The following is an 18,465-nucleotide window of genomic DNA, read 5'->3' on the forward strand; positions in this document are numbered from 1 at the left end:
GTCCCCCCCACTTTTTCAAAAGGCAGTTTTGGTCCCCTGCACTTTTTTCCGTCCAAAAACAATGTTACGCTCCATTAAATGGATTTGGTTGAGCACTAGGACCGAAACGGAAACCGGTTTACTATTAGACCCGCCCAAAAGCTAATCTATTGGCTCTGCTGATACTTGCTAACGTATTATTGGCTGTTGCTGCTGTCACTCAAGTTGGAAACAGTCAGAACGTGCTCACGTTGTTTTGCTAGTTTGGAGCCGCTAGGGAACACCGGTACTGAGTCACATCGTCAACTAGACGCTGTGTAATATCAGAGCTCAGCTCAGCTTCCATTACATAACATTTGAATAAGTGTTCATTTGTGAGTCTTTGGTAGTTAGGCACAGCCAGGAGGCAACATGTCAAGAAAACGAAAAGTGGATATAAGAGACTTCTTTCAAAGTCAAAACGTAAGTTGGAACATGTGACAGACCTGCATTAAGCTCAGACTCACCTCCTCCTTCAAACACTTACTCAAAACTAACTTTTACAAACTCATCTCCTCCACATAACTGACTCCTCAGACACAATTTATTCGTATTATTATAATTATTGTTTTATTATTACTATTATCATCATAATTATTATTACTAGTAGTAGTAGAAGTGTAACTTCAAAACTTTTATCATTTAACTTTATTGTAAACTTATCTATTGCAATGTATATGTTCACATTAAAAAGCTCTGAAAAATGAACAGTATCATCATCGTCAACAGATTTTTTTAAGCTTAATGTCAAAGATGTACACTTTTCATTAGATTTATCTTATTTTTTCCATTTATTTTTTGTGTGTTGAAATGCAACAACTGTTTAAACACTTTTAAGGGAAAAAACATATTTAATATGTTTTTATACACTCAAATGTTAGGGTGATGATCATGTGTAAAACATTAGTTCAGCATGTCCTCTAACACAGCAAATGAACAAACGGCCAGATCTCAGGAGGACCGTTTATGTATAAATCATTTTTATACTTTTGACTAGGCCTGGGAAAGTAACAAATTTTGCTGGACGATATTTTGTCCAACAAATTGTTGATGATAAACGATATTGTCAACATTATCTAGACCAAAATAACCACTAATATAATGTTAATATATCATAATAATGCAAGTACACCCTTTAAAATGCAACAAATAAACCTTCATTTAACATTGAAATGTCCAGAACCAGAACTTCTAAATGAATAAAAATAACAAACAAAAATTGAATAAAAAAGGAATCTCACTCCCTGTTAGAAAATGTTGCACCAAAAACAATAAAAAAGACCCAAAACAATAAATACAATGGCCTATCCATTGTCAACAGCCAAAACTGCACTTCAATAATGATAATAAATAAAAATAATAATAGAGTTGTACATTTTTTAACTTTGATATATATATATATATATATATATATATATATATATATATATATATATATATATATATATATATATATATGAGGATGGAAAAATTATTGAGATGGGCACGTGACGTGTCAAGGGGTATTTACATAACACCCCCCACCCCAAATCCGCACAAGCCTGCTGTGTCCCCCCCACTTCTGAAATCAAAATTTCGTCCCTGCCAGAGACGGGTGTTATTTAAGGTACCCAAGGAGGCAAAGCAGCATTTTAGATAATCAGAGGCCACAGACCATCCTGTCATTTAGCCATTTCTTTATGGACCCAGCTTGGAAAAAAGGTTTATGCAAATTGACCCTAATCTGATTGCTGATTGCAGCAAACACACAAACATTTACATTTGGTTAAAAAAGCCAGGTGTTAATTAACTTGAGCTGCATTCAGAATCAAAATCCTGAATTACATTTGCTCTCCTGCTCTTCCTCATTCTCTCTATTTCAATCTCACTCTCTCCCTCCATTTGTTTATCTGCTGATTTGAGTTGAGCCATACTGTTCCCAGTTCTGCTGTGTTTCCTGATTTATTTCTGTTCTTTGTTTCTACTTTGCATCGACTGTTGCCTCTCCGTGTCATGAAATGACCGGTAGTTCAGAACTTCTTTCTAATCTTTCTCTGAGTCAGGCCTTATTTACTTTCTCCTCTTTCTTCTCACATCTTTTATACAAGTAAAGCTGTCTTCCATTTTACAACCCTTCTGCCATGTTTACCTGTTTTTCTTCACTCTGTGGGTTGCTGTGCCTTAACTGTCCTATCTGATGATGTATCTAGGGTTGGGTTTATGCTGATGACTGTTTAGTGGGATCCGTTCGTCAATATCTGGGACCCCTGAGGGCACTATTGTTTATTTTTTCTTGTCATTCTGCAACTCAAAAGCAGGGATCCCAGCCTGCAAATGTATGTGTGAATGGGGGGGGGTCTGAGTGTGTCGGAGCTGAGTAATGTATACTCGATGACTGGTCATTTTATTATGAATCCAGCAGACTTCAGCATTGGCTAGCCAGTGTTTCCAAGACACTGCAAGACAGAAAACGCAAATAATGGATGTAAGAGTGATGCATTTAAATCAGATATGGTATTTTGTTTGAACGTGCGTTTGATGATGATGACACTGAACTGTCTATTGAAAAGCCTGGCGCCTCCAGTTTTCTATAGTGATGAAGCTAATGTCAGCACTTACAGTCATCTATGCAAGCCCATAAGCTAAGTGCAGGAACAACTACACACAATGCAGCCACACACAGACCTATTAGACCGTCCTTGTACCGAACAGCACGGTACAAGGAACGATGTCAGAAGCTACACTTAAACATGCAAACGAGGACAAACTCACAATCACATACAGGGTTTGGATTGGTTCTAGTTGAAACGTAGACATAATTGTTACTTACATACAAACATGCATGCTGCACAATGTCTTCAAACTCTTATAAAACAAAGAAGCACCTCATCACTTTCTACATTGCATGCCGCTGGCTGCCTGATAGGGATGCCTTGTCTCAGGGGAGTGGCTGTAATTTATCTCCAGACCTGAGCGGGGAAATGAGGCTGTGTTTTATGGGATTCTATCAAAGTACTATGTCAGAGCTGTCGATGTGCGTGCACATGCACTCAAACACACCAGCTGATACACTGACACTACGGATGCATTAATTATTACTTGTGCAGGAGATGCTATTTACAGAAATCATAAAGAACTTAAAGGGGAAATGAAAATATTTGTTTCAGTCTGATTGTAGAGATTTTCCCAGTATAGTTACAGTAATGTTCATGGCCCTTGAATACAAATTTTAAGTCATTATCCATCCATCCATCCATCCATCCATCCATTCTCCTCCACTTATCCTGGGTTGGGTTGTGGGGGCAACAGCCTAAGCAGGCCCAGACTTCCCTCTCTCCAGCCACCTGGTCCAGCTCCTATGAAGAAATTCCAAGGCACTTCCTAGCCAGCTGAGAGGTGTCCTAGATTTCCTCCCGGTTGGACGTGCCTGGAAAACCTCACCAGGCAGGCTTCCAGGAGGCACCCTGACCAGATGCCCGAGCCACCTCAACTGGCTCCTCTTGTTGTAGAGGAGCAGCGGATGTACTCTGAGCCCCTCCTGAATGACTGAGCTTCTCACCCAAGCCCCCACAATGCGGGTCTGAAATTGAGGCCAATGCGGAAGTGAAATAAATTGCAGTTCCACCCTCATCCGCTGGGGGCTGATGTCAGAAGCGAGCAAATCCTCATTGACTCCCATGTTAAAAATACCAATTTCACAGCAGAAATAAACATGTTTACAGCCTGGTACCAAAACGTGTTTTTGGTTTAAATGATCTAGTTTACACTCATGACAACTCTGAGGGGGGTGAATTTTTTTGTCACTCTTCTGTTTAAGTGTATTAAATGCCTAAAATTTTGTATACTTGATGAGCATCAGACCCACGTAACCACAGAGCTAGCTCCGTGGAAAGGCCTCAGTCTGAGCCTCGGTCTCGCCTGAAAACTGTTCCGTGATTTTTAGTCTCTGAACGTAGACCAGTAGTTGTAGCGTTTGTGTATTCTTTTTTGGATATTATTTGTGCAATTGTTGGACAACATGACTTGCTGTGGTATTAATTGCATTAATGGAGCATCCAAGGAGTCTCCACTTCATTTTTTTCGGTAAGTAAAATTATATTTATGTATTTTAGGTCACTGCCGCTTTTGCTCTAGCTGAGCGTATCAAAGTAGCTAGCTAACTACCATTTTAACATGTACTGTTTAACCATGAAATTTCGATGTAGTCCGGTAAAATAATTAATTGGGTATATGTCGATGGGTGTAAAACCCAGTGCATTTAACATAAAAATGGGTTGACATGTTGGTGGAGCTCTCGGAGGGAGACTTCTGTGTTCCATTCTTCCACCCGGTTCTCCCCAGTGGTCAGCCCGGTGCATCTCTGACCGCTTCGGCGCCTGTCTGCTGCGTGGGCTGACCGCTTGTGGAGCTCTCGGACTCGGAGACCTGACCACAGAAATACTGCAGCTCGGTGAGTTGGTTGATAGTGCTTGATGTTAGTCTCCAGAAGTCTGTATACCATCAGATAAACTCGCTCGTTTTTTATATTTTTTGCATATTTGTAAAATATTGGTGGTTGGGTGCGACTAAATAACTAATTTGTCCACAAAGAGCCGCGGCCGGGTGCCTCGTTATCATGGGAACTAGTGCAGTTTAATAAAATGGAAATTAGTTAATAAAATTCATTATTAAAATGTTCATATCCTATCCAATAAGGCGATGGACTCAAGTGTTTTGTTTTATATATATTTTTTATAAAGTATGCATTTTGTATTACTCTTTATCCTAATTGCCATGATAAGTTATTAAGTATTTTAAACCCATATGCTTAAATAGTTCTTTGTATGAAGTTTTCCTCTAGGTCATCCAGAGAGGCTTGACCTTTGGGTAAGCAACCAAAGAAGAGAGTGCTGGACTCCCAATTCACACTCCCGCTTGTGCAGTGAACACTTAGAGAGTCATCACTTCACCACGGACTCCAGGGTACAAACACATTACTTCATATTTTGGTTAAGATTGAAAAAATTGAAGCATTATCTGTATAATATACAGATGTTACATTGCTGTGTAACAAGAAAAAAAAATTCTCCCTCCCTTGAACTGTCTGTGACTAGGGCTGTTTAGATGGGGAAACAATCATGCTATTAATTTTCATCTAATTCTATGGATATTTATTCTAATAAACAAATACATTTTTTGTCAGTCTTAAATGTGTAACTTTATGTATTGGGCTGAATGAAAAATATTAATTTTAAACTAAAACGTTAGGATTTAAGGAGAAATTAACAAAATAATAAACATTCTACTGGTGTCAAATAAATCAAACTAATATATATATATATATATATATATATATATATATATATATATATATATATATATATTCAAATTCAATTCTATTCAAATTCAAACATACTTTATTAATCCCAGAGGGAAATTAGAGTTTCAGTACACACAATTCTGATATCAGACATACATACATAGACACATGACAAGTATTGGTGACTGTGGTCAATCGCAACCGGAGTCGCGCTATCGTAATAGATCAAGAGGGTTTATATGAGGATAGAGTCAGGGGGAGGGAAAAAAGGCACTTCAGAGTTACCCTCAACAGAGAGGGTAGCTTTGCTGTGCAAAAAACACCTCAGACAGATATGTACACAGACTTCAGACATTACACAACATACTGTAAGTGTCCACTAGGTGGGGAGGTAGGGTTGGGACTCTCCTCGCTTCAGAGTGTGCAGCCACATGGAGCAGCGCTCATCACCTCCTTTTGGTCAGGGGAGGGAGATAATGGGTTAGAGGGCACATTGACTCCAAGATACGGTTCCACGGCCTTCACCGGTCACAGTCACGCCCAGGCTGGGATAGGGAGACAGAGTTGCCATGGCGACGGCAGCATTCCACATTTCTTCTGAGGGGGGAGTTTACACTTCAGCTTTACAGGCTCCAAGGGCACCAGATTCAGATAAGAATTGTTTTGGGGACAGACAGAGATAATTTCCTCTATGCCTTAGTGTTCTGTTGGTCTTAACCCCTCTAGATCCAATGATGGCATAATTAATCTATCCCTGGTACTGTTACATTTACTATTACATATATGTTACTATCTATCCCTTAGAGTCTGCATGAAGGAGACCTAAGGTGATATTCTAACATTCATGTATTTACTGTAGAACTAAGAGAACAAAGTGAACACTTGATAAAGTTCAGAGTAAAAGTTACAACATGCAAAATGCATATGCAACTGTTTCAGTTTTCTGGTATATATTTGATGACAAATTTCTTTATAAGTTGATGTTAAATTGAAGAAAAACAAAAACTATCTTAAAACTGAAATCATTTTGATACATTATTGCACAGATAAGCTGTACTGTTGAATCCCAACAGTATGGGGGTTTTGGTTTGTTTGTTCTATTTTGTTCCTAGTAGGTATTCATTGTCTCACTGCGGTTGAGTTCCAGCCACCACCCCAGTTTCGGCTGCTGAACGTCGCCAGCTTATCTGAAAGTAAGATTTTAAAGATCCTATCATCTTTGGTGATCTTTCTCCAAAAAACCATCCTTTGTTCTAATGGTGAAATTAATTTCAGCTGATCTTTAACCTGCTGACCTCTATAACGTTATTCCTATTCCTACTTCCAAAGAAACCCCTGTGCAGAGTTCTTCAGACACCTAAGTGAAGTTGCCCCCCCCCCCCACACACCTTCTTCAAATCTAACAAAATTGGTGTCAAACATTTGTGCTACGTTTGTGCTGGTTTATGCTGCAATATAATAATAATATATCAACCTTTTGACCTTGAACCTTTCACTGATATCTTTAACAACTTCACTTAGGTCCTTCAGACTCCTGTTTTCCAAACTCTCTCAGCTGGAAATCTCCACTCCTCTACTGCTACTTGATTCTGGCCACTCTCAGAACATTCAACCGGAAGCTCTCAACTGTCCACTTTTGGCTGAATGGCAACATTTTTTCAGTCTGGCTAAAAGTCTGTTTAGTCTGTTTCATAATCATGCCATTTATGTCATATTGAACAACAGTTGTATTTAATTCTAATTTTAATGATTCTGTTTCAGGTGGAATTGCTGTTTGATTCCTGTGTCCTGTGGCCCATGACCTGTGTCAGCCCGGTTCTGGATGTGGCCTTGCTGAGTTATTTGTAGCAAGGTGCTCGGCTATCTGGGAGGTGGTCTGAGTTGGTTCTGTGCTCTTTGGTGGTTGCTGGTTTCCTGGTGCTTGGGGAGGTTCCAGAGTGCACCTGATCCTTGGAGGTCTCACAATTCACATCCCTGCACACGCACGAACACATGCTTGTTGATGCTTGTTGTTCATGGTTTACATGTTTATAGTTGTTCATCCCACGTTTTCTTGATGATTCTTAGAAATGTTTCTTTACAGGTGCAGCAGCTGGTTGCTGTTTTTATGTTGGTTTCCTAGTTGTTTTTATATTTCTCTCTTATTTACTTGTTTGTCCCCTATCAACCCTCTTTATTCCAGATTGGTTCAGCATTTACATGCCAATGTGGCGATACATAATCCAAACCAATATTACAATAACATCAATTTTTATTCAAGGGGAAACTCGTACACAAAAGGCTCCTCTTGATAGAGCAAATCTGTTCAGCACATTCTGACAGACGGACAACCATTCATCTGCCATGTTGCTGTACAGGATATTTTTAGAGTCTTTCTTTTTAAAGATAAATAGTATTACATTTAAAGAGCAATACTTTCACATTATCATTTTCCCACACTTTCTGTATACCTGTATTTTGTTGTTTTTCAATAAAGAATGACAAATTATTCAAGTTTATGGTTTTTTTTTTGCACACAAATATCTATCTGTAAAAAATATCTACAAATATCTACAAAGCAAATATTTACTTGGATACATAACAAGTTTGATTGGGTTTTGCAATACGGCACCCTCTAAGGTTTATTTTAGTAAGATTTTTAAACCAAGGAAAGTTAGTAAAGAACACATTTCTATTGGCTGCTAAGAAACTGTTGGACTTAAAATGGGCCTGTTGTAGAAACAACTTGGCATAAATGATTCTTCTTCCTTTTTTGTCTTAACCAAAGAAATTCCAGTAATTGGGCAAAAACATTTTTTTTTACATTAGATTTTATAAAATAACAGGACACAAAGTGTCGGTACATTTAAAAAAAACTTAAGATATTAAAAGGGGCCCAGAGAGCTGCAGAGTGAGTGGAACATTGGGTTGTGAAGGGCGAATAGAGTTGTCAGCAGTGTTATGGCTATAGATAAATTACATCATCAACACATTAGCTATAAAAGTCAGGGAAATGTTTATCCCGTTTTTCCTGGAAATAAATATGTCCTAAAGGCCAAAATCAAAAGCAGCGAGACTCCCACCTGGAAGTCTTTCACTGCTTTTGGAGCTGGCCATTTAGACAATCGGCAATATTAGTTAAAAAAATATCATTTCCCCTATTTGTGAAATGAACTTTGTCTGACAAAAATATCCCTGGACTGCCATGTCTGATGTGAGGATGCACAACAACTGCATTTATGCTAGAAATAAGTGTAGCCATAACACTGTTGACAAACCTCCTGGCCTTCTCAATTTTAGCAGGCTTTGCATCTGCCCTCCATCTACACCTTTGGGTGATGGATGGCATGATGATCATCATATGAGGGTGTAGAAGGTGAAGCCGGTGCAGGTCCTCCATCATGTTGACCAGCTTCACACTGCTGACCACCCCCATGTCATTGCCGCCACAGTGGATGAGAAGAACATCAGGAGCTGCTCTTCCTCGCAGGGAGTGGAAAACGAAGGGGAGAATGTCTTTCCACCTCAGTCCGCCCCAACTGAATCAGGAGACACAGACGTCAGGGAGGCCAAGGTTGTCTCCGAGGGTCTCTGCAGCTCTCTGGGCACCACGCCTCACGTAGCTGTCTCCAATGATCCAAATGGCTATGGGGAAAAATAACAGGTTTGGCCTAGCTGTTTAAAGTACAATACCATACTTGGAAGTGGTCAAGACAGGTACTTGGTACTTACACTTGCTGCTTTGTGTAGCTGATGTTGAAGACACACAGGCTGCCATGGTGATCTTTTAACAGATCTAAGAAAAAAATGTAATAAAAGAATGAAACTTAAAAACTCCCAGACCTCATTTCATGATTACTAATCAGCTATGGCTGATTAATTGTTTGGATCACAGTGAGTTACACTAATTCTAATATATTTTATTTCTATCATACATACATACATACATACATACATACATACCTACATACATACATACATACATACATACATAGATACATACACACATACTTTTTAATTATTTTCACATGACTGTTATCAGGCTCTCTTGTTCTGGTTCTCATGATAATTCTGTTTCTTCCAGTAAGTTATCTTGCGCTTACTTCATCTGTATAATGTCTCTTTACTTTTGGTGAATTGTACTGAGTCCAGAATAAAGGCTACTTGGCTGTACAAGATACAAACAAGTATTACATTTTATAAATATATGAAATGTATTTAGCCTGCTAATTTATCGCAAATACTAATAAACTACCGTATTTTCCAGACTATAAGTCACACTTTTTTCATAGTCTGGCCGGTTCTGTGACTTATACTCCGGAGCCACATATGTACCAAATTATGTAGGCTATACCGCGCTGCCACTGCGGGCCGGCCCCGGACCAGGAATGAGCTCTCCTGCCCCGGTGGGAATAAAAAACACACAGCCATCACCTGCTGGAGCCTGTGGCGCACCGTTACGCACTGGATCCGGCCCAGGTTTCAGCTCATCTGTCCCGCCATCACCTGCTGCAGCCTGTGGTGCGCTGCTGCGGGCTGGCTCCGACCCAGGAATGAGCTCCCCTGTCCCGCTGGGAGGGTTTCAAACACCGACATCCTCTGCTGGAGACCGTGGCACACTGCTGCGCCACGTTGTTTATTCTGTTATTGTTACCGGTACTTGTCTTGCAATGTGAAACGCTTGGTCTCAGATTTTGTAAGAAAATTAATAAAATTTCCCCCCAAAATGCGACTTATAGTCCAGTGCTGTACATACTGTACATTTTATGGCTGGTGCGACTTATACTCCGGAGTGACTTATAGTCCGGAAAATACGGTACATTAAAAATATTGAAAACTTGCTCAAAGCAAAAGATATTTTCAAGGAAATAACTTATAAACTTACCGATTTCATACTTTTTTATCCACAGAAAGATAGTTTTCATGAAAAAGCGCCGCAAACCTCCACACAAACTGTGTGAGCTTCAGGTCGCTGGTGTTCCACAGAGTTAGCTCCAGTTGTAGCTAGGTAGCTACCTCCATTAGCTTAGCTCCCACCTCCACATTAGCATCGGGTTAGCTTCAGGTTAGCTTGTAGCTAGTTCGACTGGGTGTCGTCATTTGATCCCAGCCTTACAGCCCCACCCTCAGCTCCACCTCTCTTCCATTTTGTGAAATTGTCTGGGCTTGACGGAACCTGTGACACAGTCAAAATGACGGTGGTGGCCACCTCCCCTTTTTCCTCAAAAACGTGTTTATATATATATATATATATATATATATATATGTGTGTGTGTGTGTGTGTGTGTGTGTGTGTGTGTGTGTGTGTTGATATTATCAACATGGATGATACAGCAGAGGATTGGGAGTGTTGAAGTTATCACCCTACCTCTAAGGGAGAGCCCAGCCACCCTGCGGAGAAAACTCATTTCAAGTGAGTTAAAGTCATTTAGCAAGTGGATATTTCACGTTTCCCTGAAAGACAGGCAAAAGATAATGATAGTTTTCTTTCTCCATACTGTCTGATTCTGACTTGTGGATAATCTATTTAAAGAAACTATAGGCACAACAGAAAAATACAAGTAAGCAGAAACATATAAATAATTCTCCACTCTTTCCCTTCATCCTTTCCACCCTTTCACTTTTGTGATTCTACTCCTCCGGCCTTGACTGTGAGCTCTGTCCACCTTGTCCAGAAATATCTCCTTAACCTGCTGATACAAGGACTTTCTCTCCACTGCTAAGATTCTTTGAGATAGAAATGATAATGACCTCCCTTAAGATGCATTCACAGACCCACACATGCAAATGCCACACACACACACATATCTACCTTATACAAAGCATAGTGTATATGCACTCACATGCATGTCCTTCCATGCATCGTCTCTCTCAAACACACACACACCCACACACACACACACACACACACACACACACACACACACACACACACACACACACACACACACACACACACACACACACACACACACACACACACACACACACACACACACACACACACACACACACACACACACACACACACACACACACACACACACACATTTTAGTATCATCCTGCCAGAGGACCCATTTAAACACTCATTCCATCTGGCAAAGTTTGTGTGGCAGGGATGAGGTTAGAGGACAGGGAGATATCCGGATTTAGGTATAAACCTTGAACAGGGTTGCTCCGCTTGCTATTGCAGAAAGTTTGAAAGAACGTAAACCTGCAAAGTGTGCACACTTAGCATTTTTAAACATTCTCTGCTCACGTGAACACAGGTCTTCTATTTCCATCTTGTTGACAAATCTCTCTCTCTCTCTCTCTCTCTCTCTCTCTCTCTCTCTCTCTCTCTCTCTCTCTCTCTCTCTCTCTCTCTCTCTCTCTCTCTCTCTCTCGCTCGCTCTCTTGCTCTCTCTTGCTCTCTCTCGCTCTGGTTTTGTTTTCAAGTGATTAAGATGGGACCAGGAGATCAATAGGTGGATTGAGGCAAGGTCTGCAGTGATGTGGACACTGATCTAGTCTTTTCCTGTGAAGGAGCTAAGCCAGGAAAGTTTGATTTACTAGTCTATGTTCCAATCCTCGCCTATGGCCATAAGCTTTGGGTCCAAAATCAGGAAAACGTGGTTTCCTTTGCAGGGTAGCAGGGCTCAGCTTTAAGGAAAGTGTGAGGAGACTGACCACCCATTTTGAGATAAGTCAATTGAGGTGGTTTGGGTATTTGATCAAAATGCCCAGGGCTGACCCAATACAAACTTCAATTCAATTCACTTCAGTTTATTTAAATATGCCAAATCACAACAAGAGTCGTCCCAAAGCACTTCACAAAGTACTACTACTACTACTAAACTTTATATAGCGCCTTCATATGGCCCAAGGACCAAACAAAGCACTGCACAGCATAAAACATAAAACAACATTAAAAATAAAAACATATAAAACCATTTAAAAACCAACAAAAACAGATAGATAAAATCTAGGTGGGGCAGCAAAAAAGTGCAAAGCCACCCGTTAACGAGACTCGAGTAAAAGCTAAAGAATAAAAGTGTGTTTTCAGCTGGCTCTTAAACTTGCCGAGCGTGGTGCCTTTTTAACACATGTAGCTAGCTCATTCCAGAGCCTCGGCCCCAGCACCGAGAAAGCACCACCCCCTCAAGATTTCAGTCTGTGTTTGGGAACGACCAACAGTGCTGACCGAAGGTTCCTTGCGGGAACATCAGGATGGATCAGATCCGATAGATAAAGTGGAGCCAACTCATTTAAACGATTAAAGACAAACACCAGAACTTTAAACGAATTTCTAAAAGAGACTGGAATCCAGTGTAGGGATGCCAAAACAGGCGTGATGTGTTCATATCTCCTGGTACCAGTCAGTAACCGGGCTGCCGCATTTTGGATCTTCTGCAGTTTCGCTACAGTATGGAGGCCTGCTTGATGCCTTCCAGTACAGTTCAGTTCATTAAGCCAATCTGTAAAAATCTTCCTGTATAAGGAACCCAGCAGGTTGCATCGAGTCACTGACTGGTGTCAGTGTCTTTCCAGCAACCCTCAAACTAAGCAAGCATGTAGCAACAGTGGAGAGGGAAACTTCCTTTTAACAGGAAGAAACCTCCAGACAATCCTGGCTCAGTATAAGCAGCCATCCGCCACGACTCACTGGGTTATTGAGAGCACACACACACACACACACACACACACACACACACACACACACACACACACACACACACACACACGCACACACACACACACACACACACACACACACACACACACACACACACACACACACACACACACACACACACACACACACACACAGGTACAGTGGTGTGAAAAACTCTGTGCCCCATCCTGTTTTCTTATTCTTCTGCATGTTTGTCACACAAAATGTTTCTGATCATCAAACACATTCAACCATTAGTCAATGATAACACAAGTAAACACAAAATGCAGTTTTCAAATGATGGTTTTTATTATTTAGGGTGAGAACAAAATCCAAACCTACATTGCCCTGTGTGAAAAAGTAATTGTCCCCTGAACCTAATAACTGGTTGGGCCTCCCTTAGCAGCAATAACTGCAATCAAACATTTGCGATTACTTGCTACGAGTCTTTTACAGCGCTCTGGAGGAATTTTGTCCCACTCATCTTTGCAGAAATGTTGTAATTCAGCTATATTTGAGGGTTTTCTAGCATGAACTGCCTTTTTAAGGTCATGCCATAGCATCTCAATAGGATTCAGGTCAGGACTTGACTAGGCCACTCCAAAGTCTTCATTTTGTTGTTCTTCAGCCATTCAGAGGTGGATTTGCTGGTGTGTTTTGGGTCATTGTCCTGCTGCAGCACTGAAGATCGCTTCAGCTTTAGTTGACGAACAGACGGCCGGACATTCTCCTTCAGGATGTTTTGGTAGACAGTAGAATTCATGGTTCCATTTATCACAGCAAGCCTTCCAGTTCCTGAAGCAGCAAAACAACCCCAGACCATCACACTACCACCACCATATTTTACTGTTGGTATGATGTTCTTTGTCTGAAATGCTGTGTTACCTCTACGCCAGATGTAACGGGACATTTGCCTTCCAAAAAGTTCAACTTTTGTCTCATCAGTCCACAAGGTATTTCCCCAAAAGTCTTGGCAATCATTGAGATGTTTCTTAGCAAAACTGAGACGAGCCCTAATTGGAAATCTGCCATGCAGGCCATTTTTGACCATAATTGAGGCAAGTGAGGCCTGTAGTTCTTTAGAAGTTGTCCTGGGGTCTTTTGTGACCTCTCGGATGAGTGTTCTCTGCGCTCTTGGGGTAATTTTGGTCAGCCGCCCACTCCAGGGAAGGTTCACCACTGTTCCATGTTGTTGGTCTACTTCTCTGTGTCAGGCAGCTCATATTTAAATTATTTCTTGATTGAAACAGGTGTGGCAGTAATCAGGCTTGGGGGTGGCTACAGAAATTGAACTCAGGTGTGAAACACCACAGTTGGGTTATTTTTTAACAAGGGGGGCAATTACTTTTTCACACAGGGCAATGTAGGTTTGGATTTTGTTCTCACCCTAAAAAATAAAAACCATCATTTCAAAACTGCATTTTGTGTTTACCTGTGTTATCTTTGACTAATGGTTAAATATGTTTGATGATCAGAAACATTTTGTGTGACAAACATGCAAAAGAATAAGAAATCAGGATGGGGCAAAGAGTTTTTCACACCACTGTATGTCCTAGATGTGTACAACTGTTTTTTCCCAAATGCCACCAGAAGGGGACACTGAAGTTCTACAGCAGGATCCCTATTCATGTGAACATTGTCATATGTGCTTCAAATCTATTTCCTCTCTGTTTTTCTGTCTCCATCTCTTTTTCAAAGATGCTTTTAATTAAATTTTTTCCAATACTGTTTTCTTTGGTTCCATTCATTCTTTCTCAGGAGGTGTCTTAAGTGTGTCTTCCATAGCAAATCAAAGCAAACTTGCTAAAATATTCCCAGAACTCTACTCACTGTAGACATGTGTAAAAAAAAATTAAATGAATTTAAAACAACTAGCTCCTACATTACGCATTTTATTCAATGGTCAATTAGACATGCACACCACAGCCTGCTAAATTATGTGAGCTGGGTTGGCATAAGCCTTTGTGATGCACAAATATCATACAGTCCAATTCCTGGAAAATGGAAGGAGCGATAGGAACATTTGAAGAAAGGCTGGTGTAGGTAAAAAAGCAATTAGTTATGTTGATTCTGAAAAATATAAATAAATAGATATAACTAGTCACAAAAGTTTGGGGGCAGGCCTATAAATTCCCAATGATTCGAACAAACTTGTCGTTTTGCTCCTTTACTTTTTGTTTTAAAACAAAACAACATTCCTACCAATCCAAGAGTCTTAAGTGGTTCTAATTTTTAGTTTTACTTAGAAAATTAAAATCACATACAAAAAGAAGAATATGACCCTACCACTACTCCACTGACAAAACACACAAACATCTTAGTTTGTTCAGTCCAATCAAGCCCCCATAATCTCGGGATGAACATGAAGCCAACAAGGAAGTGGCAAAAAATGCAGTTCTACCCTCACTCACTAGGGGCTGGCACCAGAAGTGAGCAAATCCTCACGACTACCATGTTAAAAATGCCAATTTCATAGCAGAAGTAAACATATTTACAGTCTGGTTAAAAAAAAAAAACCTTTAGGTTTAATAGCTGTAGTTTACATTCATGACAACTCTGAGGGGGTGAATGTTTTTTTTAAATTCCAAGCGTTTACCATAGCACTAAGATGGGTTGAAATATAATGTGTTGGTCTGACTGCTGCATAAAAAAAAACTAGAGCTGCAATCTGACTGAGGATAGTGAAGGCTATTGGGCTTTACTGGTCCACCGCTGTCAAACATCTGCAAGTCTGCCGTTATTGACGGTCCTGGTGTACCGCGACATGGCTCTTGGCTCTGTGTCGACACAGCGCCGGTAGCTGAGTTGACACTCCCGTCTCTGGTCAGGTGCGCGACACGGGACCGGGAGCCGAGTCGCCTCTCCCAGAGATGGGACCGTTGACAGCAGCAAACTTGCAGATCTTTGACCGCGGTGGACCAGCGAAGCCCAATATCCACAGTCAGCTTACCTATTCACTTTGGAGTTGCTCTACCATGTTTTTCTTGCTAAAAATGCCTGGAAAAGCTCTGTTAGCTTTGGGTTTTCAAGTAGCTAATGTCCCACTGATCACCGACTGTGAAGCATGAGCTGATTTAAAAGGCCACCGCGCCCGGCTATGATTGCAGCGGTCTGAGGCTCTGCTTGTAATTTAACAGTCCCAGTCCGTATTAGATCTCCATAGGCGACCAGCACGGCTACAGCCTCACACGGAAGCCAGTCGGCCGTGTGCGGGAACTAACCAGGAGCCCCTTCTTAGCTTCTTGGATTAGCTAAGTTAGCTAGTAGCTACATTGGTTCATTTGTTCCAACCGTAACAGCCCCACCCTTAGCTCCACCTCTTTTCCCATTTTTTTATTGTGCGTGCGTGACAAGACGTGTGAAATAATCAAAATGGTGGTGGTGGGAACCTCCCATTTGGAAACAAAAACTTATATTTCGAGCTTATGGACATTAATTATCCAGTACAAATGTTGATGAGTCCAATACAACTGGTACATCAATCAGTGCTCACAAAGTATCCTTCAGCTGTGAGAATGAGATGTGAAGAAAGTGAAAGTTAAAGTGTTTCTGACTGACAATAAAGGAGAAAAATGTCTTAGTGTAGCATGATTCCATGCTTTTCAGGACTTCAAGATCTCACAAAATCAACTAAATGAGTTTTAACTCTCCTCCAGATGACTATGTAGACATCAGTCTGGAGTAAGTGTATTTGACCCCCGGAGAGTTTTTTTTTATTTTTTTGTTATTAACTGAAAAGGCATTTTGGCTTAAATCACAAATAATCCTCCCTAAAGGTAAATGTTATTCTAAAATCCTAAATTTAGTTTTAGATATCCAACATTCTGCATTCACAAAGTCATTACAGAAGCAAGGCTCAAACCCCAGTCTTCTAATCAATATCTCGCTGTGCAACCAACTGATCCAAATCACCAGCCCTACTGCAGTATTCTGCAATATACGGCCATTGACTGCATTATTATCTTCCTGATTTTACTCCTTCATTTTATATCCAAATTAGGAGCCCATGAGCATGTAGCTGATTTATTTCAGGACAGACACAATTAAACTACAAATGCACACATTTACTCCTAATAGCAATTTAGAATCGTCATCTTACAAGTGGTTCCCCTATTTGTTTCAGGAATTTGGGTGGCTTGTGCTTTGTTCCAACTTGTAATTCTTCCTTGTACTTGCCTACTTACTTGGATCTTCCCAGCTGATAAGCTCGGCATGTCGTCTTTACAGCCACTTTCACCAGTTCTCTCTGTGGGTCCTCAAGGCATTCTCCAGAGAGATCCCTTTTTTATTTGATAGGGCTTATGGTGAAATTCCAATGTTAGCCCAGGTTTGGACGAGTGAAGAAGTAGAAGGAGGTAGAGTGTACAGCGGGGAGTACAGTCAGTAAAGACCATTCTCCCTAGCTCTGCCTCCTTCATGCCTGTATCTAAAATGTTAGGTCATGCTAAGTTCTCTGTAGTTATACTGCTATAGGCTTAGACTGCTGGAGGACATACTGACCACTTTTCACACTCTACTTTCTTCTACCATTTATTTCTAATTGCATTATTTCCAGTGATTTTAGCTGTTAACTTTATTTTTTCTCTAAGTGATTTTCTCCTCAGAAGAAGCCACAATGATGTTCTGCTGAGCCGTGGTGGCTTCATGGAGGGGACCATCGGCTGTCACACTGTTGCCAACCACTTAACATTCCCCTTCTTCTGATAATAACATTTTACGTTTTTGGCATGGAATGTGCTACTACTAGTTTACCTGTTGAACTATTTATAGATTCACTAAGATAAAGACAATGCAGTGCATCTCTTCTTAAGTAGAATATCTAATAGGAAATCAAAATCCATCCATAGAAACACTACTTGGTATATGTTGTTTGTGTGTGTGGGGTGGGGTTGTACTCGTCCTTATATGTTTAAGTGGACAATATTTAACTTTAACCTGTAATATGTGAACATTTCCACATTGTATGGACATTTTGCTTGTCCAGGCAATATTAAGCACTCTAAAACTGTGATTTAGAGGTATGGTGTGAATTAGATTTTAGTTTAGAGATAGGAATAGAACCCTGTTGGTTATAGTTGGGATTAAGGTATGGTTTGGGCATAGTTGAGTCACTGAAATTAATGGAAGTCAATGGAGGTCCACACAATTATGCAAATATGTGTGTGTGTGTGTGTGTGTGTGTGTGTGTGTGTGTGTGTGTGTGTGTGTGTGTGTGTGTGTGTGTGTGTGTGTGTGTGTGTGTGTGATTGGGTGTGGGTGTACGGCTGTCATTTCAATCCCCAGTGAGCCGTGGCGGATGGCTGCTTATACTGAGCCAGGATTGTCTGGAGGTTTTTTCCTGTTAAAAGGAAGTTTTCCTCTCCACTGTTGCTACATGCTTGCTTAGTTTGAGGATTGCTGGAAAGACACTGACACCAGTCAGTGACTCGATGCAATCTGCTGGGTTCCTTACACAGGAAGATTTTTACTGATTGGCTTAATGAACTGAACTGTACTGGACGGCATCAAGCAGGCCTCCATACTGTAGCGAAACTG

The 18,465-nt window shown here is 40.6% G+C and overlaps 1 protein-coding gene across 7 annotated transcripts in view; it reads left to right on the forward strand.

Annotated features, from left to right (window-relative positions):
- Positions 1–18,465, forward strand: part of zbbx (zinc finger, B-box domain containing) — a 97,661-nt gene that overhangs the window by 17,013 nt on the left and 62,183 nt on the right. The window lies entirely within an intron of this gene.

The sequence above is a fragment of the Nothobranchius furzeri genome, chromosome 13, assembly GCF_043380555.1.
Source record: "Nothobranchius furzeri strain GRZ-AD chromosome 13, NfurGRZ-RIMD1, whole genome shotgun sequence".
Taxonomy (NCBI): domain Eukaryota; kingdom Metazoa; phylum Chordata; class Actinopteri; order Cyprinodontiformes; family Nothobranchiidae; genus Nothobranchius; species Nothobranchius furzeri.